At 40.9% G+C, this 13,021-nt stretch overlaps 1 non-coding gene across 1 annotated transcript; it reads left to right on the forward strand.

Moving 5' to 3' along the window:
• The first annotated feature begins 12,953 nt into the window (after nt 1-12,953).
• On the forward strand, nt 12,954-13,021 carry LOC116444882. Its single transcript, XR_004240570.1, has one exon. It is a non-coding gene; the product is annotated as a U5 spliceosomal RNA (small nuclear RNA).

Raw genomic sequence — 13,021 nt, forward strand, 5'->3', positions numbered from 1 at the left:
CATGGATTAGAGGTGAAGAAAGCAGGAAAGGGGCTGCTGGAAATCTTGGCCATTAGAAGTCCCACATATGAGCAATTGCAGCATCCTCTGGAGAAGTGTAATGCACATACATTTTCCTTTTTTTCTCAATGTGTTTTTGGCTTCTTTACTGTTTCCAATTCTGGAATCCATGAGGGCCCTCAGAGGTGCGAGGCAGAGCCAAAACTGCTTTACAATGCTCTGAGGATTTTTTGTAAATGTGTGTGTCAAAGTTCTCGCTAATTTTAATCAGAGTTCACAGTCTTTGTGGCATCAGTGAAACTAACACCTCATAATGACACCCAGGCAAAACTGCAAGGCAAATGTAATTTCAATATTTACAGCAAATTTCAAGCACATTTCAAAGCTGTGAGCCAGTCCTCCTTTGTTGGGTTTTATTTGGATTTACACTGAGAACACTTAGAAAAGTTATAACTGGGATATTAATCTCTCCCATTTTCTTCCAAAGAGGTCATATCGCTCCCCATCAGTTGTAGTATAAATAAGAATATATTTGAGTGGAGAGGATCTCTAAAAATCACATTTAGGAACTCTTGAAATCATACAAGATTTTAAAGCATTCTTTCTTGTGCTAATATTCTTTAAGATTCGCTTTTCTAGAGAGAACTAAAAATATGAAATTTAAATACATTTTTTCTGGCCTTTCAGAATCCTTGCTATTGTGACTTTCCCATTGCTCTTCCCTTGTTGATTTAAACCCAACTAAATTTAATTGTACATTTTCTCCTCACACTGGGTGAAAACCAGTCTCTGAGTTCTCTGGGCCCAGCACCTCACCATGTCTTTCCACACCATATCATTCACTTTGTAAACCTACTCAGCTTTATTTTAGACTCTGCTACAGTGATTTGACAACCTTTCCAGAACCCAATTTTTCTAATAATTAACAATTGTCTCCTAGACTCCAGTTTGTGTATATTCACACTTTTCTGCTAAGTCCCATTGAGTTTTCTCATCAAAGCAGATGGAAGTCAAAACCTGCTCTATTCCTACTTTTCATCATCTGTCTTGCCTGAATATAACTATTTTTCGATACATAATTTTGCTTCTGTACATGTTAACAAGGCAATACCCTTACCTCTCTAAGAAGTGTAGATGATTCTATCCTATACTTCAGTGGCAATTTTTTGCAGTAAAACTGAGCTCTTTTCCAGGGTAGACTATAATTCCCTACCACAATCTTCTGGGATGAAGTCAGTGAAGAATAACCTGGGTTAACTCAGTTTTACACGTTGGAGGGCACTAATTTTCTTTGAAATCAATTATGATTATGCCTTACTTCTTAAGGATTTATCTGAGATCAGTTGCTGTTCAGCATCTCTCAAGTGCAGGTTTTGTATAAAGGTGCAGAACCTTGGATTCAGGCACCCACTGCTAAGGACTCTTATTTGGAAACACTTGAAATGGGGATTTAGCCCAGAAGGAGTACCTCAGATGGTATATATACTTCTATGTTCAGTGACAGTGACAAATGTGAGGGCATTGGGCAGCCAAAATCAAGGGGTTTACCCTGTCCAGGGTGGTACCCTGTCATGCTAATGGTCTGTTGCAGGTCCTGTTTCACTGGGCAGGAGTTACTGTTTAGCTGCAATCATTTCACAAGATTGTTGAGTTAACATTACATGAATTATACACGGTTTATAAAATGATTATTTAATCAGTGGAAAATTAAGTTCATAGATGTTTTCAAAATCTGAACTAGGACATTCATCAGCAGAACTGCTAAATTTTTAATCAAGTCTGCTGTGCTTGATGTAGCTATCATTCTAAATTGCCCTCTCTCTGCTGGTCCTCTTACTGCAATATATATCTTAGCATTATCCTTTCTCATTGTTAATTGATTTTTTTCAGCTCAGATTTAAGGAATGCCATTCAGCGTTTTCATCAAAGGACAGTCTTACTTACTTTTAACAGATGAAATTCTTTAAATATTAGGAAGAGTGAACTGCAAACTTCTTTGGTTCCTTCTTACAGGCAACTTTTAAAAGGAAACATGGTAGAGGTATAAAGAGTAAGGAGTTTTGCTTGTCTTGAAGATGAAGAACAATTTGCAATTCCCTGGTCTGGATTTGTTTTGGAATTTGATTCCTTCAGTCATTTCTGGAAAAGTTCTAGATGAGAAGCAATGAGCAATACAGTTTCTCCAGGTATTTAAGCATCTCCCATCCCAACAATTCAGTTGCAAACAAAATGTTTCCTGTTCTGTAAACAGGAACTCTCTTTCATTATAACCATGAGAAAAATATGTTCAAAGAGAAAAAAAGCTCCAGAGAGTTTACTCTCTGTATAGCCTTAAAGTCTAGATACCACCCCAGGAAAGAGAGAGAGAGTAATGTCTTCTCAGCTGTAGTTTCTCACATGCCACTGAGCAAACTTTTTAGGAGGGTCAATACCTGAAGATGGGAAGCTTTTTCAGGTAGAGACACCTTCACTTCATCCTCTCACTGTACCTTAACCCAGTCTGTTTCTAAGGGAATTGGGATGCATGTAGAAAGCCGAGAAATCTCATCTTTACTCACCTGAACAAACATTTACCTAAATCTTCTTGTAAGCATTAGGTGTCTGCACAAGCATATTATGAAGCTCACCGTGCATTTTTAAGCATCCTAAATTTGCTCGTTGTCAGAATAGGCTTCATTCTTGATTGGGACTTCCACCTATTAATTACTACTTCTGAATAGCATGACTTGTCATACTAGTCCTGTAGTCTAAAGCCCAGGGTCGTTTCTTAGGACAGCCAGGACTTGAATCTGTCAGTCAATTCAATGCAAGTAAGAGATTTTTACATATGGGTATAACATTATGGAGAATTATAAGACAGAAGTGGGTTGTGAGCTGTAAAACCTGCCTGCGGAGGCACATGGCAGAACAAAGGAGCACATGGCAGCACAGAGGCTTGTCCCCACCGGACCCTGGGGGCAGGAGGTGTCACAAGGCAGACTCCTACAGAGAGGAGCCTGCTGGGACCTGACAGAAGAGTGAACAAGTGATCACCCATAGAAGGAAGTGTGTGTTGCTGATGTGGCAACATGGGACAGGTCACGCCATATAAGGAAATGCTGTGCCTTAGAAAAGTGTATAAAACCAACTCACTCCTTTGAATAAATGATTCAGATTCCCTGCTGGTCTGGGTCTGAGATTCAGTCACTGACAAATGGTGCCCCGTGTGAGGAATTTATTATACGCCTATCTGTGCGTCCATCGGTGAGCCCCATGGGACTTGAAGTGCTGCTGCAAGAAGCAGGAACACTGGCCAGTGATAATCCCTACAAGTTGTAGGTGAGCCATGGGGGACATAGGGGATGCAGTATCCCAGAAACAGAAAGTCCCAGAGACGTTAAAACGGATTTTAAAGAAACGTGGCAAGAAAGTTGAGTCTACAGATTTGAACAGACTCTTGTTCTGGACAAAGAACTGTGATTCAATTTTAGATAGGACCAATATTTTTGATCCTCAGACATGGGACACTTTAAAAGACGCATTGTGGAACCGAGCTACACATGGCAATGCAGCGCTGGCGGAGGTTTTGTGTCTGTGGAGGACTGCGTGTAAGGCGCTGACAGCACGTGGCACCCAGAGACCAGACCAAGAGAGATGCTTGTGCCACCGCAGCAGCCGTGCCAAGCCCTTCTGCGCTGCCAGCGAGCGACCAGTATGTCTGTCGGGGCTGTGGGAGGAGAACCAGAGGATGGCTTCTCCTCCCCTGACACATTTGACCCTGGTGGAAAGCCAGACGGTACTGTAGAAAAGAACGCGCTGCCCTGCGCCACGCGGCATCAGCTGGAGCCGGGTCGCGGTGAATGGCTGGAGCCTGGGGGAGCATGTTCCCTCTCTGTTTGCCTTCTGCAAGAGTGCAGCGGTGGCAGCAGATGCGGTGAGGGGAGAGCATGTGGTGCTGGCGAGAAGCTGCACATGGCAGAGCCGCACCGCGGTGGTGAACGCATGGCAGTGAGCCTATGGCAGCGAGCCTATGGCAGCGAGCACGTGGCAAAACCACGCCGCAGCCGCGCCTGGCAGCTGTCCCCATGCTGCAGACGGGCGGGATCAGCGGCACTGGAGGCTGGCAGGGCTGTGGCTCCGCTTGGCGCATGGTGGGGACTGCAGGCAGCTCTCTGCATGTGAGAGGTGAAGAGACAGGCCAGTGGGACCTCTGCAGTCGTGGGAGCCGCGCAGCCAATGGGACCCACGTGGACGGCCAGACTCGAGCCACTACAGCCGGGCTCCCGTCTCCTGCCGCTTCCTCGGGGGTGGGGGAGCTGCAGCATTCAGCATTTGCACCAGCTTGTGTGGGAATGGCTGCAAATTAAGTATGACGTTCCTGCAGCTGGTCCGTAGAACTCTTCTGTTTTCGTTATTCAAAGTGTTGACCCTATCTCAAAGATTGCTTTTTTTACCACACCACCTTGTAATACCCTGCATTGTTCTAATTGCTTTTTGTGATAAATAATAATTACAATTTTAAAGCTATTTTTTTAAGCAAGAATTAAGCTTGTTACCTTTTGAAACCTTTTAAAACCACTTAGAGAGTTAATGTTATTATAATTGTAATTTTCCAAAGCCTAGATTTATATATGTATTCTGTGAAACAGTAAAGTATTTAAGCAGTTGATAATATTACCTTGCTTATTTTTACTTGATGCACACTTGTTGTTGTATTAGATGTATTATTTTACTGTTCATAGTAAGAAAACTGTATGTTATGTTACACATTTTCCTGAATTTAATAAGTTGAAAAATGTTCATGGTACATACTGTTAGAACAGAAAAGGGGGAATGCAGAGATGGGGTGTGCCCCCTGCGAAAGACTGTAAAGAAGTTTACATGTTCCTTATTTTTCAATTGCATTCAAAATGATCACAAGATACTAATAAAGTTTTTAAGCAGTTTTATAAGTATTTTAGGGAAACCTTCTCAGTCACGGCTTGAGGCTCTGGCCAAGCCCTAGCCCTGGCTGACTAGGGAATTAAACCATCAGACCCAGGTGTTTCTGCCCTAAAAGTGTAATCGAGTAATTTTGACTTGCTAATTTGATCTTACAAAAGCTGGACCCTCTTTCAAAGTAAACTTGAAAGTCTTGGCTTGGAAAGACTCTCTTAAGTCCTTACTGTGGAACAGGACCTTCCAGCAGTTGCAGACTCTGAGTGATGGTAAAAGTTTTAGACAACTTTTTGTTTCTCAAAGTTCTGTATTCAGTGCCACAATTCTTATTTGTAAAAAACAGAAAAGGGGGAATTATGGGGAATTATAAGATAGAATTGGGTTGTGAGCTGTAAAACCTGCCTGCAGAGGTACATGGCAGAACAAAGGAGCACATGGCAGCACAGAGAGGCTTGTCTCCACCAGACCCTGGGGGCAGGAGGTGTCACAAGGCAGACTCCTACAGAGAGGAGCCTGCTGGGACCTGACAGAAGAGTGAACAGCAAGTGATCACCCATAGAAGGAAGTGTGTGTTGCTGATGTGGCAACATGGGATAGGTCATGCCGTATAAGGAAATGCTCTGCCTTAGAAAAGTGTATAAAACCAACTCACTCCTTTGAATAAATGATTCAGATTCCTTGCTGGTCTGGGTCTGAGATTCAATCGCCAACATAACATAAACAAAAAACCCCCACCCAGTTGTCCATGTGGTAAAATTTTTTCATGTTGTGTTTCAAAATATACCAAGGCACAGTTACAAGTCTGTGTTCCTCCCTAAATGATGGTGGAAATTGAACCTAAAAGGTGGTACAAGATGAATATACACTTCATACATCAAAAGATGGAGAGACAACTATAAATACATGCATATATGTATTATAATGCTATTTATACCAAAGAGTTTAATGATTTTTTGATGTTCATCATGATAAAGGTGATTAAATCATTGACATGAGCTAATAACACAATGTCAGCACTATAGTTTCTTTAAAAGAAAGAGGGATTACCAAAAGAGAAAGGAAAAATATTATTTAAAGTTCTAAACTACTGGTCATTCGTGAAATGAGGCCACTCCTTCACGTGTTTATCTTGAGTTTGACTGTGCACTCTGAAAATGCCTGTGTGAAACTTGCCTAGGATTGTCTATTATTTCCAGAGCAATTTGAGAGCTAGATGCTTGGGACAGCATTCTGCAAAGTCACATGAAACCATCAATGACCATGCTAACTACTGGATTTAAATGCTTTCTTGGCCCGCTCCAGCAAACCTTACCATCCAAGTACCTGCAACTCTCTCTGATACCAATGTATTCAGCGTGAGGGTCCTCCCCAGTGCGTGCTGAAGTCCCAAACACGTGTCTACTGGAGGGAAGGTGTCCCAGTTGCCATCAAGATGCTCTTGGAACATGTTTTGGCCCACACACAGTTTCCTCCAGTGTAAAACCCGGACCCCAGGAGGATGATGAGTGACAAGGACAGAGCTGGGCACGGCCAGCATATGGGGAGCAGCAAGTCAAGTGGAGCAGACTGACTTAATCTAGACTCAGCTGGTAGCATTTGGTATCAAACCAGAATTGTATGTGGGGGGGGCTCAGATAGAAATTAATGTGCAATTTCATAAATTCCTTCAGGAATTCTAGAAATGCTCCTAAAAGCCCATCAAAATTTTGAAGGTTTATCTCAGGCATTTTCATCTCCCACTGCCCTTCCTGACATACTGAGAATCTCCCCTGTCTTGAGAGAGGCAAGTAGAGGTGCCACAGACTGCGAATAAGTATAGGTGAGATGCCAGAAGCCTCTGAATCCCCTGTAGGTTGTTAGGCAGGGTTTGGATGGGGTTCAGTATGCTGCCTCTTTTGCATACATCTCTCCTTATGCTGAGTTTTACCTGAGAAGCAAGGCTTCAGAGTAACAGGTCTGTTACTCTGAGGTGCCTGAGTTGCTAAGGAGTTGCCTCTTGCTCCTAGAAATTTGGGCTGCATGATGCCTGCATTTCATCTTAATATTGTCAGTGCAAACTCGTTATATGTTTCACCCCTGAGGCTGTGGTTCTGGTGATGCGGTGTGTGTATCTGTGTGTACATGCAGAGAGCCTGGGTGAACATACACTGCAGTTTAGGCCTCCCAGAGGGAGCTGCTGCTGGCACTGCCATGTCAGAAAAGCACTAACTGCTTAGAAAGACAGGTACGTTCACCTCCACTTGGTTCTGCATTTCAGATGTCCTCACCCTGTGTGAAGGAACATTATAGAGTGAAGTTATTTTTTTAGCCAAAGGTTTTGCAGCCCATCTATAGTTTGTTTTACAAGTTGCTGGACAAAAGCATCTCAGTGTGAACCAGCAGTGGCCATGGCAGCACCAAGGACAAACCCTGTCCTGGGGTGCACCAAACACAGTTGGTCAAAACAGGCGACTGTCCTGCCGTGCTCAGTGCTGGGGTGGCCTCACTTGGAGTGCTGCGTGCTGTGCTGGGCACCACTGTTCAAGAGGGGTGTTCGGGTCTCTGAATGCATCCAGAGGAGGGTAACAAAAAGCTGGTGAAAGGGCTGGAAGGAATGTCCTGGGAGGAGTGGCTGAGGACTCTGGGCTTGTCTAGTTTGGAGAAAATGAAGCTGAGGGGTGACCTCATTGCTTTCTGCAGCTTCCTGAAGAGTGGAAGTGGAGAGGCAGGTGCTGATCTCTTCTCCCTTGTATCCAGTGACAGGACACATGGCACTGGTTCAAAACTGAACCAGGAGAGGTTCAGGCGGGACCTTTAGAAACATTTCTTTGCTGAGGGGGTGGTCAAACACTGGAACAGGCTTCCCAGAGAAGTGGTTGATGACTCAAGCATGTCAGTGTTTGAGAGGCATTTGGACAATGCCCTTAATAAACATGCTTTTACTTTTGCATAGCCCTGAAGTGGTCAGGCAGTTGGACAAGATGGTTGTTGTAGGTCCCTTCCAACTGTAATATTCTATTCTTTTCTATTCTATTCTAGTCTAGTCTAGTCTATTCTAGGTGCAACAGAAAGTGCTGTATTAGTTAAGAGTTTCTGAGCCACACAATATATTTTTGTAGAAACCAGCGTTATTCTGGAGGTTAGAGATGTTGAGATGCATGTGAATTTTGCTCTCAGTTGCCTTCCAGATGCTCTGTACTCCTCAAGTTCTTCTATTTGTCCCCATTCTCTTAAACTTTGTATGTCTAATGTAACGAGATAGAGAAAATATTCAATAGGACAATCCAGCATCTGTTTTGAAGCAATTCTTCTCCAGCAATATATTTTGAATACCATGTTTATTTAATGAACATATTTCTTCACAGTTTTGTTATTAATTTGGCTAATATAAAACCAGTGAAAATAAGGACCAGATGCTCAGCTGGAATAGAATTTGCACCAGCTAAAAATCTAACCAGGGCTACCAAAACCTCCTACAGTGAAACACAGCTCAAAGTGTCAAGCCACAAACTGTTATTTCACATTGCTCTGAAACCATGAAGAAAAATAAAGATATGCATGGGTTCAATGGAGATTTATAAATAAACCTTCACTTACTCAAGGTATTTCATAAACCATTTTTCATATTCTGACAAATCTGAGATGATTTTTAAGTTGCTAAAATAACAATCATGGCTTGAGGGTTATAACAAAACTTTTGCCTTGTTTTTTTACAGATAATGGACTAAGATTAATTTTACTGATTCTTATCCACTTCCCTCCACTTTGAGTTTATTCTGCATGGAGTCCAAGAATATATATATAAAATCTCATATATATACATATATATATGACAAATGCTGCTTATTCCTACTGCACACCTAAGATCAGATGCACCCAATGTATGAAGAAGTTTTCAAATGAAATAGCTCAATCACTTCTGTATTCTGTAGGTCTTTTTTTGGCAGTACTACTAGCCTCTGCTTTGCACATGTATTCATTTAATGATGTCTCTGTTCTTTAAATTGCCATTTGTATTGCTGATTTTGTTTCCATGACAATAATACATTTCTTTTGGACTCTTTGTATTAGTTTGTTGTTGGGGTTGTTATTTTCTGTGTTAGTGATGGAGTGTCTTCTGTTTTTCCAGGAGGCTGCATTCATCAAGATGGAGAGCAGCCAATTATTATAGATATTTTAAATTTTAACAATTAGGTCCCACTCCTGCAAAGACTTAACCATGTTCCTTACTTTAAACATGTGATCTGTCCCACTGAGCCCAGAGGATTAGCATTAAGCACATGTGTATATCTTAGCACTTTTAGAACCCAAATAACATTTGGTTTTTTTAATATTTCTGAACCTAAAGGAATTGATCTGGTGATAATTAGACTCTAAGCAGTTAGTTTCAAAGTGAATTGCTGATTACAAGAGGATTCATCCTGGGGCAAAGTTCTGAGTAGGGACTTAGAAAGTCTGAGTCAAGACCTGGCTCTTTCACAGCCTCATGAAATAGGTTTGAATAAATCACTGCATTTCAGATAGACCCAAAGTCGTTCATCTTCCTAATTCCCTTGTTTGAAATGTTTGAAAGATTTAGGTGCCTTGATGTTCTTGCACATACATAGATAAAAAACCTTGCAGGTGATTGCAGTAAGGCAGGGTGCTACTCCTGCAAACAATGAACTTGCAACATCTATCATGGTGTTAGTGTGCAGGTACCCATGCCTCAGTATCTTGTGTCTCACAGAATAGGGCTCGCTGGTTTTACATGTAAAGGTTCTTGCAGACATGGTCTTTTTACTGATGGCGTTGATTACAGTTTAGGCTGGCTACTAGGTTCTGTGGTCACGCAAATTCATAATAAAAATATAGAAGAATAATGGTAAAATCAGTATTTAGCTACTCTTTTAACATATTCTTGTAAGTATGTGGAAGCTATGCTCTACAGCTGCCCACATTCATATGTATTCAGCAGTACTGGGGTAATTATATCATTTGTATTCCAGAGAATTATGGGAGTCTACAGCAAAGTTTCCTGCGTTCTCCTCACATATCTCTTCAGCCGAACATGAGTCAGACCTGCACTGCTTATTAGAATATTATTAGCATAAGTTGTTTTACTAAAGTAGTAAATAATTCATAAGGAAATCTGCAAAAGCAAATATGTTTGCCACTTCCCCCATTTTCATTGGGCTTGAAGAGACTTGTTCACTTTCTTCAAATATTTGGTTTAAAAATGTGGTAACAGTACATTGTTTTCCATTCCAGATGGCCTGTGCATTTTTTTTCTTTTCCCAGTAAAACATGTGAAACTTGATGCCATGGTGAAAGCAAGGAAACATATAGAATACTAAGGTTCTTAATCTGCTCTTAAAAGATAGCAGGACATATGAGATAGCATGGATCTCAGCTTGCCAGTACCAGAGGCCAGGTGCAAGGTGTTTAAACAGCTACTTTCCACTGAAGGTTCGTTATATGCCTGCACACAGGTTTAAATAGAAACAACACAGTGACACAAAACAATGAAAGTCAGGAGCAAATCCCCACTGTAGTGGGCTCTGTAGAAAATAAAGGGATACAGTGTTCACCAGAGCATTTACAGTTTTATCCTGCCTTTTTAGTTTAATTTCTCGTGGTACTTAACATTCCAGGCAGGCACACAGCTATGGAATAAACACTGTAATGACAATATAGAAGAGGTTTGGATGCTCTAATGGTATCATAGCCCTTTTTACAGAGTTTCTAAAGGTTATAGTATTTCCAAAGAGTAGGGATGTCTCCAGACCACTGAGTTTGACAACCTAGCATATGCCCAGACCACTTGCAAGCCCCACACAGCATGTCATCTTTCTGGAAAGAAAGAGGCAAGCAGCACAAGCAAATCTTAAGCAGGCACAGTGTGAGCAGATGGTGTTAATTCCAAAGTCAACTCATACACCTAAATTTGGTTCCTCTCAGGAGGCACAAACACACAAGACGGTAGTGTGAGTTTGACCTGTCATTTCCTAGAGCTGGTTTGCCCAAACAGGGATGAAGCTTTCAGCTGTTGTTTGAAATGTCAAGTTTGACTGCACCAGGGTTAAAGCCTGCCATAACTGAATTCAGGTCAAAGCTAGAAGACTAATTTGTTCTACCAATGAAACACCCACTTTTGGATTGACTTTTATGTACCAAATCCTCACAGACAACAGAAACATCAAGAATTTGGGGGGAGAAAGAAAGATAAAGTCAGCATTTTGAAAGACTTATGTTCATATTGCACCTGAGAGTAAACATTATTATATTATATATTATATTCTAAACATTATTAAAGAAAAAATAGCTAATTGGAAAACACGTATTAACTAAAGAGAGTATTTCTGTAATCTGAGCATTTTAAAAGTAGCCAAGGACTTCAGTAGTCAAGGGGTGACTCATTTGCGTTTTAGCAGGTGAGATGGTAAGTCCATCTTAGGCCAGGTGTCCAAGTTCCCATGATAATGGACAGAGGAAAGAAGTGTCTCCAGAGGCAATCCACTTCACTTGAGACATGAGTTTGGACCCACTCCTCCTGATAAAGTTTATGTCTCCTTCTGTTGACTCTGAAGGGGAACCAAATTACTGTCTTGTTTGAGAACTTAGCTTTTACATGGCTAACAATAAGTCATTTTACCATCTGTAAAAAAATTATATACTAATTAATAAACTAGGATTTTTAAAATACAATTCTTTTCAGTTATGTTCTCAACTGAAGCCTGATGTGTGTCTGATCCAAACTTCATGACATGAAATCTTTACAGCTTCTCTTCCGCTGTAAGTTTGTACAGCACACTTCAAGACACCAAGCACACTGCTATCAGACAAATAAAAAGAATAATAAAACTCAATCATGCTTGTATATATAGAAGGCCAATCAATGTAAACACAGGGTCTCTCTAAACAGAAGAAAAGCGGAAGCCAGATGGCATGAAATCATTGATAGCTGTTTCATAAACTTTTCCTGCAATCAAATCTAATTGAAATAACACTAGATTGTAGGCTTGAGCAGGTGGGCAGCATACACAGCTGTTTCTGCTAGATGATTTCCAAAGAATACATACATAAAACATTTCACAGGGACTGACATACGGCAAAAAAGGGTTACCCCAGATGGAATGCTCTCTTTCAGACTTTATTTCACTGACAGATTTCTGAAGCCTGCCTCTTTAAAAATATGGGCAGAAGTGGTTTTTGGGAATAGTTGAACCAATTACAGCCATATACAATGCCATTGGGAGCTATGGCCTGGTGATGAAGTGTCTTCCATGCCAATTTGTATTTGAAGGCAAGGAAGAGCAGAGGGGGACCTCCTAGTGTCCAGTTTATTGCTTTGCAGTGAGGTAAATATAACTAAATCACCTCTGACAGATATTTCTGTTTCATAGAAATTTGCCAAGAAAATATTTCATCAGTTTCTTTGGTAGTTTATTCCAGTTTTCCCTGCACTTATAGCTACATCTTTTCCTAACGTCTAATCTACTTTTTAACACAATTAAGCTAATGGCCATACATGGTCAAGGAGAGGAAACAGTTAATATCTTTTTCTGTTTTAATCTTTTATATATTGACATATTTCCAATATCCTCTCTCCTCTTTCTGTCCTTTTCTGTAGACAAATACCCCATGGCAGAATTCCTGAAGACTAACAAATGAGCCAGAAGAACCAGGCAAGTCTTCCCAAAGAGGTCCAGCACCTGAAACAGGCCTGACATTTTGGACTGAATTTTACTTTGAACTTTTGTTTGCATTGGAAACTGAGACTCAAAACAAAATACTGAGAAAGGAAGGAAAGTGGGAAAGAGCACCTTATGTGGATCAAATGAGAGCCTGAAATAAGTCAACTGTGTAGGTCTACTACCTAGTGCATTCTGGCTAGATGATATAGTGAAGCTTCTACTCTTCATTATCTTTATATAAATATACTACAAAAAGATTTCCATGGTCTTTTCTATTACTATTTATACCAGAATCTGTGTATTTAACACTTCATTCAAAAGGATTCAAATCTGCCACAGTATCAGTAAGAGCAATCCAGAAATGATGGCATAAGTGAACTCTGGTTTCTCTTCAGGTTCTATAAATCTCTTGCCTTTTACTAAAGATTTCCATGAAGAGGAACGTTTTT

Source organism: Corvus moneduloides, chromosome 5 (genome assembly GCF_009650955.1).
Source record: "Corvus moneduloides isolate bCorMon1 chromosome 5, bCorMon1.pri, whole genome shotgun sequence".
In the NCBI taxonomy this organism is placed as follows: domain Eukaryota; kingdom Metazoa; phylum Chordata; class Aves; order Passeriformes; family Corvidae; genus Corvus; species Corvus moneduloides.